The sequence below is a fragment of the Suricata suricatta genome, chromosome 3 (genome assembly GCF_006229205.1).
Source record: "Suricata suricatta isolate VVHF042 chromosome 3, meerkat_22Aug2017_6uvM2_HiC, whole genome shotgun sequence".
NCBI classification, from domain to species: Eukaryota; Metazoa; Chordata; class Mammalia; order Carnivora; family Herpestidae; genus Suricata; species Suricata suricatta.
In genome coordinates this window covers 158,927,480-158,953,901 of record NC_043702.1, presented here as the reverse complement: position 1 = coordinate 158,953,901, position 26,422 = coordinate 158,927,480, and the positions used below count along the sequence as shown (strand labels likewise).

Below are 26,422 nucleotides of genomic sequence, written 5' to 3'. Positions count from 1 at the left end.
AAATGAAGATGTGGAGAAATTGAAAGCCTCATACATTGCTGGTAGGAATGTACAATATCGCAGTCCCTTTGATAAAGAGATCGGCAGTCCCTCAAAAATTAAACACGTTGTTAACATGACCTCGCGATACCCCTCCTAGGAATCTACCCAAGGGAAATAAAAAACGTAAATTCACAGAAACTTTCACATGAAGGCTCACAAATATAATAATCACGAATAACCATCAGCACGTGTAAACAACTCAACTGTCCATAAACCTTGCAAATGAAGAAAAGAATCGAGTACCTGCGAAACGCAACCTTGTTCTCGAGAAGCAAAGAAGGCCTCGGGCCTCGGGCGCAGAGCGGACAGATCTCGCGGGATCTGAGGCGAGCGCAGCGGTGCAGGCGGGAAAGATCCCCTGGGACCCAGCCGTGAGCCGCGGAGACGCTCCCTGCCTCGAGAGGGCGAGACGGAGGAGGTGTGACGGCCGCCTTGCCGCGCAGAGAGGCATCACAACTCCGAGGAAAGGAAGTCAGTTATTCCTTGGAGTTGGTGGGGCGTTAAGAGTGACTTTTGCAAATATTCCTGCCTCACAACGGCCTGCAGGCCGGCTCCTCCCGCCCGTGGGCACCGTTCAGCCCCCACTTTCCTGACGTCGCCTCTCCGGCTGGCTTTCCGCATCCGGCGTGCCGCCGGAAGGACGTCGTCTCCGGAAAAGCCCCGACAGCAGCGCATCGCTGAGGTAAAATCCCCCTCCCTTGGCTGCCTGGCCTCCAGCCTCGCCTGGCCCCCCACTCGCCCTGCGGGCAGAGCCCTCGCAAATGCCCCCTGTGTGTGTGAAGCCGGCCCGACAGCGCGAAGACCAGCCCCCCCCAGCCACGCGCGCTCCCCCCCACGCAGCCGTGAACTTGGTTTCGCAGCCCTAGCCGCGGCCCGTGTCTGGGAGTAATACGGCTAAGAAGTAGAGATTTTCTGCTAAAGGACTATCAACTGATAGATTTGTTAAGAGCCATAAGGTGCGTGTGTGTGTGTGTGTGTGTGTGTGTGTGTGTATAATTTTTATTTTTTCAATGGAAAAGTGGCTGAGATTTTATTTTGTTTTATTATTTTTGTTGTTGTTGCTTAGTTTTGAATGGAGAAATGGATGAGTTATCGAGTCCAGCTTGTCTTTTACAGATGAGGGAAGGGGAACCCACGGGGTCCGAATGGCCACGGGTTGTCCCAGGGTCACGGGAAGCTTGTAATGGTCCCGCAGTAAGCAATGCTGTTTTTCATGGAATCTAATTTAAGAAAATTTTAGGAACCCTTTATTATGGATTATGTTCTAATTTTGAAATGCTGTTCTGCATGGAATCTCATTGAAGAAATTTTTAGGAACTTTTTATTATGGATTATGTTCTAATTTTTCTATGTGTATTAAAATGTCTTTATAAGGTAAGATTTGTATAATAGGGGTTTGGGCATATATGATAACTTCATGTGGCAGAATAAGTAGTATCTTTTTTGAACGTCAAAAAATAGTGCAGTAGTGACATATATTACAACATGGTTGAGTCTTAAAAACATAGGGCTGGACAAAAAAGCCAGTCACAAAAGGCCGTATATTATATAGTTTTATTTTTATGAAATGTGTAGAACAGGAAAGTCTCTAGAGGATGATCCTGGAGTAGTGAAGGAAAACAGCCTGCCTGTTAAAGGGCCCATGGTTTCTTTCAGGGGTGATGAAAACAGATTGATTATGGTGATGGCATGACTGTGTAGATATAGTAAAAACATTTGTGTCCTTACGTTTAAATTACTGGTTTAGTTATATGGTATGCTAATTAACGCAATAAAGCTATTGCTCCCCCCGCCACCGCCCCAATCAGTGATAATACAAAGGAACAGAAGGAAGTCTATGTGTAATCCATAGTTGTTGGAAAGCAGTCAGTAAAAAACAAACCTGAAATGGTACAGAAGTGAGACTAAACAAATACAGATTTAAAGCATCCATTATAAATAATTAAAGGAAAAAGATCTGAATTAATTATAAATTCTAATCTGATCCCCAAATGGAGACAATAATAATGAATAGAAAATAAATTCTAGAATTAACTAAAATTATAGATGGCAGATAAAGCCAGTAGATTGAAGACAAATCTGTGGCAACTATCAGTTTGAGGAACATAAGGATAATGATTGAAGAAAAATTAACAGTTTCAGGGACCCGAGTGAGACAATACGAAATAACACATTGGGAGAGAGAAAACATTTTGGAAAATAAAAAGCTAGAACCTTACATTTAGATTACAGTAGCTGAGTAAACCACAAATGGCATAAATATAATTATAGGAACATTGAGGAAAGTTGTCAAAACTGTAGAAAATTAATTTAAATCTTGAAAACCAGAAGGGGGAAAAAGCAGCTAAAAATGTTTGTACAGGTGAACAATGGTAAGAATTATTATTGACTTTTCATCAATAACAGTAAAGCTAGAAATAATGGTATATGCAACACACTGATGAATTTGTATAGAGATAAAAGATACATCAACAGTCAAAAAAGATTGTGAGATATTAAATAGAGTTGTAATGGTAAAGTTAATTATATTTGCAAAGATGGAAGTGGGAATTTGGATATGAGCCTATGAAGTAGGAAAGGGGATATAAATTATTTGCATGAAGATGACTTACTGTCTCAGATTTAATTCTTGGACAGAGTCCTTACTATTATGCTAGGCATTGTGTAGTATGGTACAGACTACATCAATGAGTGAAACCGACTTTGTCCCAATTTATTTATTTAATTTGAGTGAGAGAGAGAGAGAGAGGCAGAGAGAAGAGGAGAGAGAGAATCCCAAGCAGGCTCTGCACTGTCAGCACAAAGCCCAATGTGAGGCTCAATCTCATGAGTCATGCGATCGTGACTTGAGCCAAAATCAAGTTAGATGCTCAACTCACTGAGCCACCTAGGCATCCCTGTGTCCTTACTTTAAGTAGGGACAATGCAAAAGGCCATAGTGAAGAGTGCTGTAAGGAAGACAATTATACTGATGTTAATTTGAGTTGAAATAAGTAATAAGGAATATTACAGTATAGAATTTGATAAAGATTATGTAGACAGTTATTTTTGATAGTGATACAGAGCAAAAGGATGTTATATAACATTAAGCAAATATTTCCATAATGTTGTTTATGTATGACTTTCTCCCCAATTTATGGAGAGCTTCTTTGAGGCAATAAAAATATTGTTCACCCTAGGATCTGTTTGCTATACTTAATCTTGTATATGACACAGCACAAAATTAACCTTCAAAGATCATGACATTTTCAACAAGAGAAGTAAATTACAGAATATAATAGTAATTCCTAGACAGATTATTGCCTTATGTCAGGTATTAAAAAAATGATAGGTCAGATCAAATTTTCCAGGTGGAGAATAATGTCCATGTGTATTTTCAGGATACCCAGTTTTGGGGTAACACTTAGAAACAACACACTTTCTATAGTCCTGGTTCTTATATGTCCTTTTTATATTAATAACTAAGTATTAGGAGAAATTTGTTCTCCTGGAATTCAGGAAACTTTCTAATATTTCCTTTGTGAATATTTTTGACTTTGGAACCTAGTATCATTTGTTTTTCTTATTTGCTCACTTTTAATTATTAAGTACTAGTGAGTATTTTAATTAAAAAATGAGAACTAGATGTCTGATTCTTGTATTTTATGATATCTAAAACCTATAAGTCTAACATTTTATTTAACTATATTCTATTTTGTTTTGTATTGTAGTATAGAGAATAACAAAGTATGTATTACCATGTTAATTTTAATTACACATTCCTTTACCATTGTTTTATAAGATGCCCCTATCTTCCCCTTTGGTCATTTGAAACTAGATGTTTGAAAGAAAAATTCAGTTTTTATTTCAAAGTTGTTGTTGTTGTTTTTGGATGATTGGCTATTTCCTTAGTGTATGTCAGTGAATTTTTCAGATTCCAATAATCTATTTTAACACATTTTATTATATTAACATAGTTATTTTTTTTTGGAACTGTTAGTGGAAAAAAAAAGGAATTTGTTCAGATGTTTTTAAATGTTTAATTTGAAACTATTAACACAACTAGCAAACATATGGCAAAGCAAAATATTTACATTTCAGTGAAATTCTCTCACCTTTTCAAATCTTAGCAGTAGTTTACAGATTTTAGATACATAATGCAAAAGTGATTGCCATACTGTTGACTGAAAAGTAAATGAATGGTTAAGGGCATTAATATAGTATCAAATCTTTCACATCTAGATTATTTAAATTTATACCAATCAGGTTAATAGTTTTAGTTACTAATCCATTGCTGATGAATCTATAACAAATCCATTAATTTATCTAAAAGTATTTATGGTGTCTTTATGATTATACTATGCAATAAAAATTCAAAAACAAAACACAGTCTTTGCTCTAAATACTTTCATAATTTAGTCTGGGGAATACTGTTTTAAAGATGAAAAAGAAGGGTGCTTGGGTGGCTCGGGTGATTGAGCATTGGACTCTTTATTTCTGCTCAAGTCATAATCCCATGGTTGTAGGATAAAGCCTTGTGTTGGGTTCTGCACTGAGCATGGAACCTGTCCGTCTGTCCCCGTCTGTCCTTCCCCTGCTCTCACTAACACACAGACTCTGTCTCTAAAAAAAAAAAAAAAAAAAAAAACTAATTAATTAAATAAAATATTTAAAGTAAACAAATGTAACAACAGCAGTAGGGTCGGGTAGTGTTGGCCCAAAGTAGATATGGCTTCTTAAGTTCATATATTTTAATCATCAATATTATACAACCTGAAATCTAAGAATGATTGAGAGAAAACAGAGATGGCATTAGTTAGCATTTTTATTTCAAAGTGTCAAAAGGAGTTTAGAAACATCTGTTGATACATAATTATAAAAATATACATCTCTGGGTGTACAGCAGTCTGAGTGTACATCAACATGAATCATGAATGAAAAATATGCACTCAATTATCTTTGATGAATTTTTAACTAAAAAAATCATCTATCTATTTCTTTATTTATTTATTTGCAAATGTCAAAATCTTGAAAAGAAAGCCACCTCTCCTTTGGGGTTTCTTAAAGAAAATGTCTTAGATGTTAGCCATCCTGAAGATAGAAGCCATGCCTAAATATTCACAATCTGGTATCAACAGACCTTTTCCTGAAGGGCTTGGTAGTAAATATTTTCGACTTTGTGGGCCATACAACGTCTATTGCAACTACTTAGTCCTACTGTTCAGCAAAAGCAACTGTAGACAAAAGGAACAAATTGGTGTAACTGGATCTGCTCCATTGACTATGTTTCTCCCTGGAATTTGTATATTCCCACAGCTAGCACTGTGGTTGCATTGTGTAGTATTTCAAATAATATGAAACACTATGGTTTTACCTAAAGAACATGGATGCTATAAATCATTGGATTGGATTCCTGGTTATATTTTATGGTACTAATTATGTTTTTTTAATAGAAATTAGTAAGGGATAGAAAACAGTAAATGAAGTAAGATTGTTTTATAACAGCCTATCCAAAAAAGTATCCCATGATCACAATTCTGAAGAGTATTTAATTAGACATTTAGTCAAAAAATGTTCCATGTTAAATTCAGTTTAATGTCTCATAGGGGCGCCTGGGTGGCTCAGTTGGTTAAGTGTCCAACTTTGGCTCAGGTCATGATCTCATAGTTCGTGGGTTAGAGCCCCGTGTCGGGCTCTGTGCTGAGAGCTAGCTCAGAGCCTGGAGCCTGCTTCGGATTCTGTGTCTCCCTCTCTCTCTGCCCTTCCCTTACTGATGCTCTGTTTCTGTCTGTCTCAGTAATAAATGAACATTAAAAAAAATTAAAAAATAATGCCTCATAAACAAAAGTTCAAGTTCAAGTTTCGAGCAATTGTCAAAATATGCACTGTGAGATGTAAGAGAGGCCTGGACTACTTTAAATGATTCCTCATATTTATTTTACTGCTAACTTATAATTTCCAAAATTTTCTATACAGAGAAACAACAGGATGATATGATATATGTGATATGAGTAGTTTGGGGCTACCTTATGTCATTTAGTGTACAAAGCTCAGTGATTCATTTATGTACAATCATAAATAATCACTTGAATTATGGTAAGAAAGCACAGTCAATTATATACAAAAGCGTGTTTATTTCTAAAATTGTATGCACACCAAATGACTTGATACAGAAACAAATTACTCACTATATTACTTCTTGTTATCTCAACAATTAAGGTATTTTAACTGGTATTTGGCTTTGGGGCATAGGCTAATATGCCATCTATTTTCTATTGGAAAATAAAATGTATAAATTCTTAATTTTCATGAAAACGTAGATAGCTATCTTTAAAATACTCTCAAAATGATTTAAAGAAGAACATTGGGATATATTTTAGGGAAGGCATTAAAATTTCTAGTAATTAAGGAAAAATAAACCTCTTTTTAAGTGATGCTTGCCTTGTGTTCAAGAGATAAGCTTTGTGGCTCACTACAATACTGTAATTAAAAGATGTTAATTCAGTGTGCAAAGAGGAAATGGTCTTTTCTTTAGACCACTAAAATATATAAAGATACAAGTTAAAGGTTAGTGGAGGAAATTAGAAAACTAAAGAATTAGAATCTGAAAAAAATGTATCTATTGGAAGATGAAATTTTCTACATTCTCTGTGTCCCCAGAGATATCTGTAGTTTCCTCTATTTTAGTATTTCAGTTCACTGTTGTAATTTGTTGTAATTATTTGTGTACTCTAAACTTCTCAACTGCATTGAAGACTCCCCCAGGGCAGAAACCATATTTCTTAGTCTATATATCCATGTTTTTTTGTAGACTAGCTGACCCATAGTTGGTTCTCAATAAATCTTGGTTGAGTGGATATATTGCCTGATTAAGGTAGGGATGACAGACTGAATGTGTGCTTTCTCTCCTCCCCTTGTAAAGGCTTTTGGTTTCCCTCCCACGTCATGCCTTAGTAGCCTACTATTGTCCCTATCCTACAGCTACAGTGCTTGTGGGCTAATGGTTTACGGCTTTGCCCTTCTCTAGAGACTTGCTCTTAGTTTAAAGGTGGTTCAGAGGATGGTATGTTTTTACTCTGGACATGAATTTCACCATTTAAAAAATAGAGGTAACAATGATTAATTTACCATGCTAACAGGATAATTAAGATTAAATTTATAAAACTCATATGCATGCCCAGTGTAATTAGGCATGGTAAAATTTCTACAAGTATGCACGACATCCCCAAAATAAGTGTTACATATTATTTCTAGGGAAAGAAATGTTCCTAAATTCATATTGCCTTATTAATGACTCATGGATTTAATGAGAAAAAAATCTTGTAATTTTTTCTAAAATTGATTCTCTACTAAGATAAATCTTCAACTACTGAAAATGTTGGAATTATAGACTTGCAAATTTGTTTTATTAGAGAAGGAATATATATTCTTTCCAACACAAAGTTTATGAGACCAGTTAATATTTAAAATGTTCAGAAAGTAACATGACAAACTGCAATTTCTTTACTGCTTACCACTCAAAGCAATTTATGTATTCAAATAAGTTAGAAACAACTTTCTGTTATCAGTTAAAATATTTCATGTCACCTTCCTACCATTGTGGTTCAAGATGCTGAGGCTTACTCTAATATCACCTTGAGCTGATGAGAATTCAGTTAATTATTTTATTTGGATGTCAGTATGCAACTCATATTTCAACTTTCTAAATAGAAAACAGAAACCCTTTAAGTGATAAAGCTTATAGGATGTGGTAATGATGTTAACTTTCACATCAGTCATTATTAATTGAGGGAGGGGATAAGTTAAAAGAAAAACTTAAAATTCTTTTTATATTTATTTTTTTAATTAGAAGTCAGGACACAGAAGTTATGCTTGATTCAGAAGTGATGCTGGGGACACCACACACCAAAGCTACTAAGTATTTTTCACTTTGGGCCTTCAAAATCCACTCCAGGGTTGCAAATGTTTGTGTCTTCTTTCTTTCTTTCTTTCTTTCTTTCTCTTTCTTTCTTTCTTTCTTTCTTTCTTTTCTTTCTTCTTGTTTTTTTTTTTTAATATTTTTAACTTTATTTTTGAGAGACAGAGAGAGACAGGGCATGAATCGGTGAGGAACAGAGAGAGGGAGACACAGAATCTGAAGCAGGCTCCAGGATCTGATCTGTCAGCACAGAGCCCAACATGGGGCTCGAACCCACAGACTGTGAAATCATGACCTGACCCGAAGTTGGATGCTTAACCAACTGAGCCACCCAGGCGCCCCCTTTCTTCTTCTTTCAATATTTTTTTGATGAGTGATTTTTAACAAAGAGGAAACCATGGACTCTAGAAAGAACAAGTTGAAAAGTTCAGATCGTGGTGAAGAGAGTGATATTAAAATGAAGGCTCAATGTTGACTTAGTAGCATTAAAAAAATAAAGGGATGCCTGGGTGGCTCAGTTGGTTAAGCATCTGACTTTGGCTCAGATCATAATCTTGGCTTTGTGGATTCAAGCCCCACGTTGGGTCCTGTGCTGACAGCTCAGAGCCTGGAGCCTGCTTCTGATTCAGTGTCTGTCTCCCTGCCCCTCCCCCTGCTCATGCTGTTTCTCTCTGTCTCTCAAAAAATAAAATAAATTTTTTAAAAATATGATTAAAAATTGAAATTTGGTATGTTACTTAAAATGAATAGATGTAATTTTCAGTTATAAGATCAGGCACATTTTTTTAACATTATTTTAACAGTATAGAATTATAGTATAGTATTATAGTATTTTAAAATTATGTTCAAGAAGAAAATAAAGACAATGAAATTCAGTTAAACATGTTAGTTCCTAAGACAGACTAATGCTACAAAATATTGAAGATACTTAAATGAAGAAACTCTGGAGATAACAAATAAATGAAGGAAAGCATTCAACTTTACCCTTTATCTAACATATCACTTTCCCAGGAGTTAGGTTTTGTGAACAATGAATGCCTTAGGGTGTTTCCTCATATATGGCACCTTTCTGGAAAAAAGAAAAATGTGAAGGTTCCAAATGATTATAATTATTTCCTCATGTTTAGTAAATTATCACATTTTCAAGGTAAATGCAGACAATTAAGCTTAAAAACTGAGGAGCAACTTAATGTGAAAAAGGACAGGAAAAACTTGCTATAAACCCAACAGGGCAGATGTCACTTCTCAAGCCCTGGAGTCCAAATTGATTTAACATCAGCAGAGCTAATTCCAGCAGAGCTGACACTAGGATGATTCAGACCTTAGTCCCTTTATGTAGTCAATTTGGAGAGTCAAAGCCTTTGTCATATCTAGAAGTCTTATATTTCTTAGACATAGTGTTGTCTCAGTTTTCATGGAAATATATCAAAGTTTATCTGTGAAGTTTCTGTGAAATTTTGTGAGGTCTGTTTTGTATTTGTTTTCTATTTAAAAAGAGAAATTTTTAAAAAATGCTAAAGTGTGTTATTTTTCTATTGTTTAAAATTATTTTTTTTAATTTTTTAAAAATTTTTTTCTATTTTTTTCCATAATATTTTATTGTCAAATTGTTTTCCATACAACACCCAGTGCTCTTCCCCTTAAGTGCCCTCCACCATCACCACCACCTCTTTCCCCCCTCCCCCTTCCCCTTCAACCCTCAGTTCATTCTCAGCATTCAATAGTCTCTCAAGTTTTGCATCCCTCTCTCTCCCCGCAACTCTCTCTCCCTCCTCCGCTCCCCCTGGTTCTCCATTAGGTCTCTCCTGTTTTCCTGCTAGACCTATGAGTGCAAACATATGGTTTCTGTCCTTCTCTGCCTGGCTTACTTCACTCAGCATGACACCCTCAAGGTCCATCCACCTTCCTACAAAGGGCCATATGTCATTCCCTCTCATTGCCATGTAGTACTCCATCGTGAATATGTACCACATCTTCTTGATCCATTCGTCAGGTGATGGACATTTAGGCTCCAGCAGGGGCGCCTGGGTGACTCCATTGATGAAGCATCCAACTTCAGCTCAGGTCATGATTTCATAGTTCCTGAGTTTGAGCCTTGCATAGGGCTCTGTGCTGACAGCTCGGAGCCTGAAACCTACTCATGTTTCCTTCTCTTTCTGCCCCTCTCCCACTTGTGCTCTGCTCTTTCTAACAAAAGTAAATAAACATTAAAGAAAATTTTAAAGGTAACAACATATGTACTTTCAATAAAGTCCTGAGCAGTCCATGAAAGATATATGGAAGCTTATTCTTCAGATAAAGTATTATAAAATATTAAGTAACTTTTTCTGAGATTACATTTGGGTCATTAAACATATTATGTCATTTTGATAGAAAGTTTTTCATTCATTACGTTCCTATGAGTACATACCTAATTCAATATTAGTTGTTCATTAGAATGAATATTTATATAATAAATGTATAAAAATGGACAACCTGCATTATCTCCATCTTTTTCTTGTTTCCAGTCAGAGAATTCAGAAATAAATACTAGTAGTGGCAGAAACCATCAGAAGAAATAATATAATCTAAGAAAATTTAGTCCAAATTATATAGCATATGAATATGTATCTGAATATATGTGAAAATATGTGTGTGATGGCTTTGAAATGGCCAGAGATATTTCAAAATTCCTGTCATAAAGAAGTGGAGTTATTTGTTTGTTTTAGCTATTGAGTTGTAGAAGTTCCTTTTATATTTTGTACATTAACTTTTTATCAGATATATTGTTTGCAAAAATATTCTCTGATTTTGTAAGTTGCTTTTTCATGCTGTTGATTATTTCCTTTGCTGTGCAGAAGTTGTAGTTTGATATAGCCCTATTTGTTTATTTTTGCTCTTGTTGCTTGTGCTGGTATCATATCCAGGATATCATCATCAGGACCATGGTCATAAAGGGTTTTTTTTCGTGTTTCTTCCAGGAATTTTATAGTTTCAGGACTAATGTTTAAATTTTTACACTGTTTGTGGGTTATTTTGTATGATAAGGGTCCACTTTAATTCTTTTGCATGTAGATAATCTAGTTTTCCCAAAATCATTTGTTGAAAAGACTATCCTTTTGACTGTGTATTTTTGAAACCCTTGTTGATGATCAGTTGACTGTGTATAAGTGGGTGTGTTTCTGAGCTATCTGTTCTGTTTCATAGATTTGTTTTTTATGCCAGATTCATGCTGTTTTAATTATTGCAGTGTTGCAATATATTTTGAAATCAGAAATATACTTCCAGCTATGTTTTTTTCTCAAGGTTGTTTTGAAATGGTCAAAGGGATTGAATAAGCATTTTTCCAGAGAAATACAAATAGCCAATGATATATGAAAAGATTTAACTTCACTAATCATCAGGGAAATTCAAACCAAAATCACAATGAGATATTATTTCATACTTGTGAGAATGGCAATGATCAAAAAAGATACAAAACAATGAGGTAATAAGTGTTGGAAAGGATGGGGAGAAATTGGAAACCCATTGTTGTTAAGAATGTAAAATAGTATAGCCTCTATGGAAACCATCTTGGAAGTTCCTCAAAGAATTAAAGATACCACTAGCATATGATCCAGCAGTCCCATTTCTGGGCATATATCCAAAATAATTGAAATCAGGATCTTGAAGATGTGTTTACACTTCCATGTTTATTACAACATTATTCATAATAGCCAATAAATAGAAACTAAATATCCACTGATGGCTAAATGGATAACAAAATGTGATATATAGAACAATAGTCCGCCTTACAAACTAGAAGACTGTTGCTTGCTATATGTTACAAAATGGACGAACCTATGTGAAATAAGCCAGTTACAGCAGGACAAATTCTGTGTGAGTTCACTTATATGAAGAATCTAAAGTAGTAAAATAAATAGAAGTGGAGAATAGAATAGTGGTTGTCAGAGGCTGAAGAGGAGGGGAAATTGAGAATGTCTTTTGGTGAGTTTTCTGAGAGTAGGACTGAATTTCCATTGAGTTATAGATCATTCTAATTCAGGTTTGGTTCCAGGTTAAACCAGGGCACACTTTGAAATTAAGAAGTCTTTATGGAGTGGTTGGTTACATTTAGTTTGCAATCTATTGTAGGAGCAGGAAAATTAAGGCAAAGCTCACTGCTCCAAAGGGGGGAAACAAATCAATGCATTCAAAATTCTACATTAAAATAGGAACATATGGAATGTTTTATTGTAAATGGAAGACATATTTCACTTAAATATGACCAAAATAGAAATACAAAATTTCTGTGAATTTCAGTATAACTCACATTTCTGGCTTTCAGTAACAATATTTAAATAACCTGGAGGTAGAGCCTAAGATAATGGGTTAATGAGTTGAACATTTGTGTATGTGTACCTTCAAGGGGAATGTTTTACTAATGAAGAAAAAATAATAAGAATAGGAATATAAATGCATATAAATATGTATTATATTTCATTTTATATAAATTGAATGTATGATTTGATAACACATGTAATTTTGAGGAGTTTAAATAGTGTGAATAATTGTGACCTCTCTAGGGATGTGACATTTAATGACACATGGAACACTCAAAGAAACTGGTCATGCCAAGTTCCTAGAGAAGATAGTTTTAGTTTGAGGAGCCATGAAGCACAAAAGGTATTCTATAAGAAGAGACTTAATCTGTGCCCTGATGGAAGGGGAATTAAATAATAGCTTAGTAAACACTAGTGAAATAGTGCATTTTACGTATTTTGCATATTATGTAAGCATCCTTATCTCAGAAGCAGCACTTATATTTTTACTGAAGACATGTTCTCAGAAACTGTTAGACTGTCAGGGTGTTTATAATGCCATTAACATTTAAAGAAAATCCATTCTGGTTATTTTAGATACTGACTGGGAATTGTTTGTATTGGCTGATTTTATACTCTACATGAAACACACAGGATTGAAAAAAATAAGTGTTGTCTTTAATATATTGGTTTGTAATTTACTTATTAGAAAACATCTTCAAAAAGATAGGAAGATATATGTTACTTGATTTGTATAGACAATGATGGCTCCCTAGGACAGTTTTTAATCACCACTAATTGAGAAGGAGGTTTACTGCTGAGAAATGGGCATCTTTTACATGAAAGAAAGCAACTCTAGGTATTAGTCTCTATTCACTAGAAAACAGAAATATACCAAGTTTTCACTTAAACTTTTTCCTCTAAATTACACTTAAGTTTCTAAATGTCTTACTACAAAAAGTTCTGTTGGAAACAAATTGGAGCATGGAACTAATTAAAGCAAGGAAATAATTTGAGATAAAAATGTAATGTGTATGTGAATGTGTTTTGCATATAATCACATTTTTAACATTGTTACTATTAATAGTGTCTTTAACCAGGACAAACCAAAGTATCTTGTGTTTTGATAAGTTACTTAGAATTAAAGTTATCTATAACTACTAGCTCTTTTTGTCCCATAATGAACTGATTACTAAGCCAAATTGATTCCTCTTCTCCCTGTCCCTCAGTCTATCTTCTGTGTTTCACACGAAAGTCAATATGCATTTCCCCATGACTCATGTGTTGATGACCACATTTTGTGCTCTTTCTGTCGCCAGTCTTTTCTTCACTAATGGTTCCTGTTAAATCAATCTTCATGAAACAGTTTTATCTAAGGAATTCTGTTGCATAAACCAAAATATACTACTGTTATTGAATCAAATCTTAATGGTCCTGCTGTCCAGGGACCTTATAATATATACTAAATAACCTTCTGTGTTCCAGAGCAAATTCTATTTTAAGTAGAAATGGTCTTCCTATTCTCTCTTCATTGTCAACATGTGTGCTATGGAAAGAACAGGAAATAAATTTCCATTTCTCCTTTTAGAGGAAGACTGTAACCCTTACTACTTATTTCTCCTATTAATCTGTGCCCTGATGGAAAATTAAATGATAGCTCAGTAAACACTAGTGAAAACACTAGTGAAATAATGCATTTTGCATATTTTGCACACATTTAAATGTCTTCTAAATGTACAGAATGACTTTCCATTTGCATGTGTGTGACTCTTCTCCTTATATTTAATACAATATTTAATCAAATAAATATACAAATATTGTATTAAACTGAATGTGGAAAAATACAAATATTGTATTAAACTGAATGTGGAAAAAAATGTCTGGTTACTAAAAGCTCTCTGAGGGATATATAAAGCCATGAGAGTGTTTAAAGAAAATGAAAACATGATTGCGTTTATGAGTTACATATTAAAGTTGTGGCAGCTCTGTCAGGAAGGATAAAGGAGGTAAGACAGAAGCCTGAGTAAAAGCCTACTGCAATAATGTAGTCAAGAGAGCTCATGCTCTCTCTCTCTTCTTCAAAATAAATAAACATTAAAACTTTTAAAAAAAAGATTCAAATATTTTAGAGGAGGATGATGACAATGTGCAATATTAAAATGGTCAAATTTCATATATATTTTATAGGATATTGTCATCTAGATTTACTAGATTTACACTAGATGTAGACAATGAAAGAGAGGATGAAAGATGACATTCATTTTGGTCTAAGCAGCTGGAACCATGTAATTAGCATTAATCAGAGGCAATGACTCTAAGAGGAGTTGGATTAGGAGATTACAATATTAAGAGTTCAATGTTTATATGTGGTGTATATTAAGCATTGAAGTAGGCAGTTAAATATAATCTTTAGAGTTTAGAGGAGTCTGGCCTGAAGATATCTGTATGTGAGTCATTAGCATGTGAATTATATCAAAACCATAATGCTGGTTAAAATCACCTCTGGAATAAATATATATAGAAAAGAGACCAGGTAAAACATTAACATCTGGGTGATTTGACATTTAAAAAGTGGGATAATGAAAAAACTGAAAAATACACTGAGAAAGGGTTTCCAAAGGGAAGGGGAAAAGTCAGTTGACTAGGATCCTGGAAGCTATGATAAAATATACAAATATATGTATGTTTATTTTAAGGACAAAAATAATTCCTGGGACAAGTAGATAGAGGTTGTGAAATTCCTGATTAGCATCTTGTAGATCATTGGCAGCTTTGGCAAGCACCATTTAAAAATAGTGGGGAGGAAGAAATTCAACTGGGATGAGAGAATTGGGGAAGAAAAATCAGAGTTAGCAGCTCTAGAATTGCATTTAACAAGTAAAGAATTTTTCTGTATTATCAGGAAGAAAAATTGGGCAAGGTGGTGGTGGTGGTGGTTGTTTTGGTTTGTTTTTTGTTTTTTGCTTTTTGTAAAGTGGAGAAAGGAGGGAGCAAATTAAATTGTAGGAGCAGGATCCTTGAGTAATGAAGAGGAGAAAACGTCTAGTTTAAAGGTAGAGTTTAAACAGTAGGGTCACAGTAATTGGAGAAAAGATGGGCACGTGGCCCTGATGATCTAAAGTATTGATGTGGTAGAAGCTTGTGGAACATCTTTTCTGATTGCTTCAATTTTCCAGATGAAGGGAGTACCCTGCTCTTTAGCTATAGATGGCAAGGGGAGGTTTTTAAGGTTTAAGAAGAAAAAAGTGTGAAAGTTGCCTATGAGAAGAGGATGAAAATAGACTAAGAGTAATATCAGACAGTATGATGTTCAGCCTCATGGCTGGAGGCTTGGAAAAGCAGGAGAATTGGATTTAACCAACATTGTAGATTCACCAATGAAGTCTAAGTACCTAAGAGAGGAGAGTCAAATAAATGCAAGCCACTGTTTACATGGTGGTTGCTCATAGCGTTAAAACAAAGGAGGGAGGGAATACCTGGGGTGGAACACCATGACAAGTTAGATCAACGGGTTTTAAATTTTGATGGGGGTAAGATATTATTGTGGCCAGAATACTGGAGAACATTTGCTAGAAACATATCATATGGTGGTCAGTGTGATGTTTGAAATTGAAAGTTTGGAGAGCTCGTTATGGAGTCATTGTTATGACAAGGATAAAAGCATGACTATAGAAGTCAGTCTTGAGGTCAAAGTTAGTTCCTTAGTAAATATTAAATAATTGTTTTATTTTAAGGCATTTTTAATAGCAAAACTGGGGAAATGAATTGTTCATCAGTAGGAGATTGCAAAAAAAAAAAAACATATCCTTTTGAGTAATACTTAAACAATATTAATAGGGATGCAGGAAAATTTCTGTTTGAAAATGACCATGGCAAGTTTGATAAATTGTAAAGGCGGTTTACAAAACTGCACGTATCTTTTTTTTTTTGGCAGATTAATTACGTCAGTTACATTAATTACATTGATTTTCATGAAAACAAAGAGTAATAATGCTTAGTAGAATGTTAAAAATGAATCATCTCTGGTTATATATTTAATTTTTAAGAGCATATACATTTTTGACAAAACAGTAAAATATCTGAAAACATTTAATATTCAGATGAACACAAAATAACTTCTATTTTTTTATTCTATTTATGTTCAGATTATTTTCTTTCCTTTAAATAGAAGGAAACTTTTTATGTAGAACTTCATCATTCTACCTTTTTAAATATTGCTATATATCTACTTATTCTATTTGGACATTGGCAACTTTACTTCATGGTAGCTTTCTAATTTTTTATCTTCAAAATTCAGATTTTGACAACTTTATTATATCATTTACTCTGAGATATAAATTTTTGCTCTAGTGCCCCATATCTTGTGAACTATGAAAATTAACATAACAATGTTGTAAACCATTAATGATGGACAATGGATTTTATTTTTATTTCTCCTGCCAGCTACTGGAGCTGACCCTTTCTTCCATTTTTGGAAATAACTTTGTTTTATTATGTATTTGTTGAAAAGAAAAATTTGGTTTCATAACTTTATTATGCTGTAAGAGTAATTTCCTTATACTTAGAGCTAAACTGATCTGAAGCTAGTGACAAAACTTTAAATAAAAGCATATAATTAAAGTAATGCTGAAATATGAAGAGAGAGATATTTGTATATCTCCTCACGTGATTAAATGCTTCTGCTTAATCATGATTAATAAACGTGATAGAGCAAGAAAATGTAATTCTTTTTCCTCAGCTCATAACTGAGAGAATTAGATTGTGGAAGCAGGATTTATTGATGATTCATGGAAATCAATTTCTTTAAAAGGCATTTTAAGGACATAAACAAGCATTGTGGTTACCCAGGGCAAAATTAAGCATAAAAACATATTGCTTCTGAGGCAGAACAAAATTGTTTCTTGCAGGGAGCACTATTGCAGAGTCGCAGCATGAGCCTTGCATTCTATTTCATGGACAAGACTGAGAAAAGGAAAAACACATTTATAATAAGCTTCTGTCCATGATCATGGAAATCTAAAATTTCTGGCTTCAATATATGTGCTGGAGTAAGAAACTATGCTTGAGAGTGTGTTACTTGAAAATTAATTAGTATCATGTTTCCATTACTATGCCTTTTATGCATTCATTTTACATAAAACTAATTGGTTATATTATCATTAAACACTTGGACCATTTTTTTTTTATCTCCCCTAGTTAAGTTGGCTTAGAGAGTATTCTGTCATTTTAAAAGTCAGAGCAAACAAACATTTAGTTTCAAGTATTTTCGTAATGCTGTTTCGAGTCGTTGAAGGATTCATGGCACAATATAGTAACATATTTTTGTCATACCAAGTAATTCTTTGCTATTCATTTTTCCTTAAATGTATATACCTGTAACACTTCTCTTTCCTGTTTGCTGTATCTGTATTACTTTAACTCAGAGTAAGGGTTTGGGTTAGTAGTTTGTCTTAAATCAGGCTGAAATGATATCATATGGCTGAACTGGCATATGAGCAATTTGGACTGCACCCCGTGCTGGAGTGAACTACCCTGGAGTATTTAGTCATCCAACAACATAATCAGTCCTGGGTCTGAAAAGCAGCCCACTTTCCAATATGGGATTTTTACTTTGCTGCACATTTCATTATTGTGTCACCTGGATTGCTTTACTTTTTTTTTTTTTTTTTTTTGCCAGTTCCTTAAAACAGCCTTTCGTGCTCTCAGATAATGAAAAAAGCAAAGGAATAGTAATATCCAGGAAAAAAAATAATAAAACAGCTGAATACACATAATCATCTTGAAACTCCACACTGTGATATATTATCTCTGATGCAGTAGGGCACATGTACTATATTTAGTTTTAATATCTAGGAACAGCATGGATTCAAAATTGTGCATTCGTCAGTCCCCATAGGAAACTGTTTCATTTTCCATAATTTTATCTTTTCATGGCTACCAAGGATGTATTCTCTCTTTTTTTTTTACTTTTTTTTTGGGGGGGGGGCTACAATTTTCTGTAGATGCTGGAAAGATTACATTGTAACCTCACTGAAATTCTGGATTCATGATGTCATTTTTCTTTCTGTAAAATTACGCAGTTTAAAGCTTTAGAAATGTTGTTCTGCCTCAAAGTTACTTTATATATTTAAAGATGAAAAAAATATTTCTGGATAAAATGTTACTTTGGTCTTCTGTGGAATTACCATTCAGATTTTAAGCTACTTTCATTTATGCTAGTGCATTTGATCAACTGGATAAATAATTCCCCTTAATATACCTGAAGATTTCTGTGCTCGTTATGGTTAGCTGTCTCAGCAGCAACTTTTTGGGAGAACCAATATTCTGTAGCTTTCCTAATGTTGAAGTTATTTAGAAAAGTCTGTGGTATGACCCTACAGGTGTTTTGAATGTTAGACCACCATGATCTTGTGCACCCCTCCCACCTCTTTTTCTTCATGAACAAATGAATTTATTCATGAACTGAAATTATCAGTACTTGTATAATGGCACTTTATCCCATATAATAATAAGATCATATTGCTAGATATACAGATAAGTTTGGTGTTGGATTTCCTTTTTCCTTTTTAATATTTTTTAAATTAGTAGTCATAATTATTGTCATTAATAATGTGATATATGAATGAAAAGGATCTCTAATAATAACCAACTTTAGTCTGAAAGAATAGTTTTGATTTTGAAATCCTTAAATTCCAGTAGGGCACCTTGGTGGCTTAGCCAATTAAGCATCCTACTTTGGCTCTCAGGTCATTATCTCACAATAGTGGGTTCAAGTCCTACATTGAAATCTCTGCTCTCAGCTTGGAGCCTGCTTCAGATCCTCTGTCTCCCTCTCTCCCTGCCCCTCCCCTGATTGTTTTCTCTCTTTCAAAACCAAACATCATTTTTTTAAATGAAATCCTTAAATTCCAATACTGATAATGTGTATAAAATTTGAGCAGACAATTCATCATGCAAAACTTAATATTTTAGCACTGGACTAACCTGTAATTTGGTTTTAATCTATCCATTAATTAGAAGCATATCAAAACCATAAAAAAACAGGAAAATACGCAAATACTGTTGATACAATATAAAAGGTTTGAGTTATTGACAATCTCATTAAAGGTTCATATTTGTGAAACTTTGACATTCCCAATTTTTATACTTTTCACAATAGACATTAGAAAATAGACACTCGTGTGGAAGCAATGAAAACTTAATCACCAGAGTCTAAAGCTCTATACTGTAAAAGCATTAGCTGCTAAAAATTGGAAGGTGGAAAGAAGATTTTTTGGATAAGTAGAGATACTAATGATCTCAATTTACCAAGTGAGCCCTAAAGCAATGTAGGATATTATTGGTGGGCATAAATGAAAACATGAGTATATTATGTAATTTTATTAAAATTATATTAAAAAAGACTATATTATATTTTTGTCATTAATATAATGCCATTTTCTCTTTTCTTAATATTTTGTTAAATATATTAGCTCTTCTACATCTTCTACGATCTTACCTCTCATATCAAATTTGAATTCCTGTGTATCTGTTATTTTTATTTGCATTTTCATTTTCTACATTGGAATTAATGCCAGTTAACAAAATACTATGTTTAGAAAATCTCATTGCTCTTATCAGAATGTAAATTGGTTCAGCCACTATGGAAACAGTATAGAGATTCCTCAAAAATTAAAAATAGAACCACCACATGATCCAGCAATCCTTTCTCTGGCTATATCCCCAAAGAAAATGACAATAGGATATAAAAGAGATATCTGTAGTCAGTATATTTGTTGTAGCATTATTCACAACAGCCAAGGTTTGGAAACAACCTAAGTATTAGTCAACAGATGAATACTTGTAGAAATAGAGAGTAGAGTGATATTTACCAGGGGCTGAGCTGTGAGGTAATTTGGGAGATGCTGGTCAAAGGATACAAACTTGGAGTTATAAAATGAGTAAGTTGTGGAGGCTTCATGCATAGGATTGAAATTATACTTAACAGTACTCTATTGCATACTTTAAAGTTGCTAAGAGACCAGTACTTAAATATTTTTGCCCCAAAATGAAATGATAGTTATGTGACATGATGGAGGTGTTAGCCAACACTTGATGGCAATCATCTTGCAGTACCTAAATACATCAAATCAATACATTGTATACATTGTATACCTTAATTTGATACAAAGTGTTACACACACACACACACACACACACACATATGTCAACTTTAAAAAAGAAATAGAAATCGATACATCTTATTATTCTGATGTGGATTACATTTGAAGCCACATTTAATTTTTTGGTTAATAAAAATGTTATAAAAGCAAATAATAGAAAAATATATAGAGAAAAATCTGACTGAGAGAAAAATACATATTGGTTAGAAATGCTGGTCAAATTAGTTTAAGAAAATGTGAAATATCTTACCCCATTCATACATGTTATATTTAAATGAGGGCACTGTCATTTTAACAGAACAACTTGACAGTACTGTTAAAATGTAAAATGTATCTTAATTTTTTATTATATTAGTGCTAACTTTCACATATCATGCAACTTAATTACTGTAAGCACTTTTACTTTGCAATTAAATTATTTTAGGCACTGAAGAATGGATTGCAATTTTTGGATTTATAATTAATAATTTTAAAGATATTGCTATCAATTTTTAGCATTACTACTCTGAAATATGTTTTGAAAAGTTGCATGTGTGTATATTTCAATGAGAAATTTATGAAGCAAGGTTATGATTTTAAAAAGTCTTATCAATTGTGACATATTTGCAGAACAGCCCTCTATCATCTAGAATGTAAGCTCCACAATGAATGGATTTTCATTCATCTTCATTGTTTTTTGTTTGTTTGTTTTTGACTGCCTTGCCTCTGGAATAATGCTTGATACATTTAAGGAATGCCATATATGTTTAGTGATTGCACTGATTAAGTTATTAAGCCTTCTGATATTTTTTATTTGTTTAAAACTTTAACTTTGATGCTATCTCTTTGATATAGTGGTATTATGTAGGTAGAACTGTAAGCAGAATGAGAATGGTTTGATTTTTTTTTTAATTTTAAAGTTTGTGTATCTATCTATCTATCGATCAGTTGATCAATCTATATATATTTTGACAGAGAGAGTGTGTGTTTGTGTGTGTGTGTGTGTGTGTGTGTGTGTGTGTGTACAACCAGGGGAGGTCCAGGCAGAGAGGGAGAGAGAATCACAAGTAGGCTCTGCACTGACAGCATGGAGCCTATGTGGTACTTGAATTTACAAACCTGAGTAGAAATCAAGAGTCAGATGCTTGACTGACTGGGCCACCCAGGCACTGCAAGAATAGTTTGAATATCCTGAATCATTATTAAAAAGAGTAAATATCAGCTTAAAAATTGTAACATTTGAAAATTTGATTTTTGCCTATTTTTTTTACTTTGCTTCTATTTACACATAAAATAAACTATAAATATAATTAATGGTGGACACCTGACTGACTGGACTTTAAACTCCTCACCCCCCTTTATTCCCTTGTTTCCTCATATAATTAATGCTTTGGATACCATATTCTCAAAAATACTTTTTTTATGAGCTAGGATTTTTTGAATTATAAATAATAATGCAATCTCTATTTAGTAACATTCTCCTTATGTGAATGAGTTTTATTGAACAGTAAAGATTTGAACATTATTATAGTATTTTTGTATATTAATCCCAAGAATCCTAATTATATTGTGAAATTTGAAATCAGCTTCACCTTTCAAAATTTCTCAAATTCTGTGCCATTTTGTAATCTCTTCATGTATTTAGTGATTTAATTTAGCATGTTTTAAAACATATAATTTAAATATATAATAAATTTAAAATAAAAGTAAATCTAATAAATTTTAGAAGAAAACATAGGAACCTCTTTGGTCTTAGAAGTAAAGCAAAGATTTCTTAAGGTATAAAATCTCAAAATATAAAAGTAAAAGAAAATTGACAAACTAAAGTCTGCTTTTAGAAAGACATTGTTAGGAAAAATCAAAACCAGCCACAGACTCAGAGAAATTATTTGCAAAACATACTACTAAAAACATTTATTCAGAATATATAGAGAACTCTTACACTTAATAATTATAAAAAAAAATGGAACAACCTAATAGAAAATGGACAAATATTTGAACAGAAATAATACAACAGCCGAAATAAAAATGACCATTAAACACATGATAAGATGCTCAAAGCCATAAGTCCTGAGGGAAATACAAATGAGATCCATTATTAGTCACCTCTGCGCATATACTGGAATAGCTGATATTCTAAGAAGCAAAAACAAAACTGTAAACGTATATTTGGAGCAATGATATGGAAAAACCAACAACTGGAACTACTGTATGTTAATGGTAGGATAATGCAAAACATTAAAGCCATTTTGGAAAATAGTTTGCCATTTTCTTATTAAATTAAACATACTCTCTGAGCAAACAATCTGCTTAGTGGGTATTTATAAAAGAGAAAGGAAAACTTACCTTTATTTAAAGACTTACACACAATGTTTGTAGCAGATTTACTCCTATTAGCCAAGTGCTGATAACAAATCAAATATCCATTAATAAGTAAATTGATAAGCCACTTAAGGTATATTCATTTAATAGAATATACTTACTAATAAAACATTTTAAATACTTTTTAATGTAATAATATGGGTAACTGTCAAAACATGGAGTACAAGAATACAAGCACAGGGACGCCTGAGTTGCTCAGTCAGTTAAGCCTCCGACTTCGGCTCAGGTCATATCTCACGTTTGTGGGTTCGAGCCTCGCGTCAGGCTCTGTGCTGACAGCTAGCTCAGAGCCTGGAGCCTGTTCCGGTTCTGTGTCTCCTTTAGTCTGTGCCCCTCCCTCTCTCATGCTCTGTCTCTCTCTGTATCAAAAATAAATTTAAAAAAAACATTAAAAAAATACAAGCACAAAAGATAATACAGATACATAGAATTATTTCATTTGTAAGAAATTCTAGGAAAGAAGTTGCATCCTTAGTTTAAAACAAACAAACCAAAAAAAAAAAAAAACCCAAAAAACAAACAAAAAACATGCAATTGGCTGGAGGTGGAGGCACTCAAGAAGGGGATAGAATGTTCTGTATTTCAATGTGTGGTGGTTACACAGGTGCATGAATCTGTCAAAGCTTGTTGAAATGTACATTTAAAATGGATATTTTTTAATGTAAAATATACCTCACTCATCTTGGTCTAAAATAAGTAGAACTAGTAGTTTTGATTTTTAGCTTTAGCCGCACATGGTATAAATGTTAGATTAAAGTATATTTTAGCTTCACAGTGTTTTATATAGGAAGGATATACTATTTGAGAAAATTATGGATTATTGTTACTTGTCATGACTAACATTTTGGGATAGCTACATGATTATATTTCTTAGGGGATCTGTAATTTCTATAACAGATCAAAACATGCATTTTGTTCATATCTTAGGTATTATCCTATAGTCTGTTAAATCACTTTCATTTCAACACTTTGCATTTATGTAGTTTATTCCCAGTATTCAGAATTGGAGACTGTTGTCTATTATTTTATAGGGATAATCACTTGATATATAATAGGTTTTTATTTGTTTTTTTTTAAATACTATCTTGACCCAGTTTTGACACTCTGACTAAACCTGTTCTGTTCTTAATGCATGTGATTAAGTCCATACCCCAACCACTTTCCTTATCAGTCAGCTTTTAGACTACAGGGTCACTGTCACCTGCCCTAATTTCATTAGGTCAGGTACTAGACAACTAGAACACTATGTGCTGAAGAGTGGGAAATCATTAAAATTATCCAAACCACAGGGAGCCTGTATAACCTTGGCTAGTTCATTTATACTTGCCATATATATGTTGCCCTCTATAAGTCCAGCTTCTGTTACCCTATTCTGTGGTGCGACCTTTATGTGGCCCTACTTGATGACCTTCTCTTACTTAAAGCAGCAAGTAACAGAGGTCTGCTTTTCATCTAAGTGCCTTTGTGTTGTATCCTGCTATTAAAAGAATCTTTAAATCTTATAAAACCTTTGGAATACATATTTCTGGATGAATCTACAATAACCCAACATTTTAATTTAACACAGGATGTTGTTAAATGCTACAGTAATAGGTTTCTAGATAGATACTCAGCAGAAACTAAAAAACAAACTTAGAAAGTGAAAAATCTTTTAATTTTTTGGTAAAATATTTAACAAAATTAGCCAAATTTTTAATAATCTCTGAGGTCTAGCTTATTTTAGCATGTTTTTAATTCTATACAAATAGCTTAAATGAAAAAAGATATCAGATAAATATTTGCCCTTATTTTGGAGATTGTAAATTCTGGTGTCCTGAGTAAGCATTTATAAGTTAAATAGTAAAAACCATGGTATTTTTTCATGTATGTTCATTCATAGCCCTAAATTCTCATATAGTTTAAACTAGTGAAACATTTTTAGACTATCTATAAATTAATTATTACCTAGATTTTCATTTTAAGAGCAATGTTGTGAAATAGGAACACTTGCAATAGAGATTATGTAGAGTGATGGTTTGGGAATGAAGGGTTGTAGAATACAGCTCAAACACCACTTTTGTGCCACCCTTAGGTTACTCATCTTAACATAATCACATGTGATTCAGGAGGATGTCTTTGATCAGCTGAAAAGTAGACTCAAGAATTTAGAAATATACAGAGTACCATTAATGCTTTCTTATGGAACTCCCATATCTGTTTAACTAATCACATCTCCTCTCCAATAATATTTCAGGTTCACTCTGCTTGATCAACTGATGCCAGAGTAAGCTTCTAGTTATTATGGGGTTCACACTTGAATTTGAGAATTTCATTAGCCTTCCTCTCAAACTTTAAGCTTTTCATGAGTTGTTATTTACTATCTCCATAGTGGTTGAGAGAGGACAAATATTTACTGAATGCTGGATACTTGTTTATTTTGCCAAACACAATTCCACATTGTCTCTCCTTATAGTTGCCCAGAAAATAAATATTATGCCTGGATTTGTTAAGTTTCTAATAGTTAAAAATATGTAGAGGCTGAGAAATGCTGTAAAAATCTAAGGCTTCCAGGACTTTAGAATAGTCATTGCAAAAATGGAAATGAAAAAGATTTGCTTCATATACTATACATATATATATACACACACATATATATTCACTATATATATGTGTGTATATATATATATGTATAGTATATGAAGCAAATCTTTTTGCTTTATAAGATTTGTTTTATAAGATTTAAAGATTCTTTTAAATATGATTATATTTCTTTTTTTATATATATATACACACACACATATATTCACTATATATGTGTGTGTGTATATATATATATATATATATGGTGAATCCAGCCATTATATTTTATAAATTTTTATAAATAGCATCATCATGCACTGATGCTATGAAAACCAAACTGGTAGAGTGCTGAATTGGGATTCATGAACCCTCTTATGTTGCACCTATATTGTTTTAAATATCTTCTAATTGTTTAAGTTTTATACTTTAGGGAGAAGACAGATATATGGGATACATTTTATTCATAGGCATGTGTTATTGGTGTCTTAGTAATATGCTAATAGGTATGAAATTTGATTAGAGGTTGATTGTTTAGAGACCCAAATTCCATGTGGGGCCACTGAACTGTGACTTATTTAAATGGTACAAATAGTTATCTTAGTTGTTTCTTAATAAAAGAAAAAAACATATTGCCCAATTATTTTACATTTTTGATTCTGATGTGATAGCCCGATATTTGTTAGTTTGGGCTATTTTCCAAACATTTTGTGGTGAACTGATGGGAAAAATCACTACAGTTCTTCATATTTTTCCTGTATTCATGCTTTTGAAAAATGAGTTTGCATCTTCTCCCATCAAGAGAGGGAATCTGTGTTCACCCCTTTCGAGTTGAGTGCCCTTTGGTTTAGATTTGGTCAATAGTAATCATAGATGATAATGTTCCTTAAGAGGTCTTGCAAATTTTGTGGTCTCTCCTAGAATTCTGCTTCCATCATGAGGATAAGTTCATGCAAGCCTTTTGAAGTATGAGAAACTTCTGGAACAAGCAAAGTCATTCCTAGTCAAGATCATTTTACATATGTGATTGACTCTTACAGAGACCAGGAAAACCATCAAGTCAGTCTGGGCCAACACCTGTGCATTTATAAAGATAATAAATTGTTGTTGTTTTAATTTCCAAA

General features: G+C 33.3%; 1 long non-coding RNA gene across 1 annotated transcript; it reads left to right on the top strand.

Moving 5' to 3' along the window:
• The first annotated feature begins 870 nt into the window (after positions 1 to 870).
• LOC115286813 lies at positions 871 to 26,422 on the top strand. The gene is made up of 3 exons (XR_003906284.1): positions 871 to 998; positions 24,976 to 25,005; positions 26,220 to 26,422. It is a non-coding gene; the product is annotated as an uncharacterized LOC115286813 (long non-coding RNA).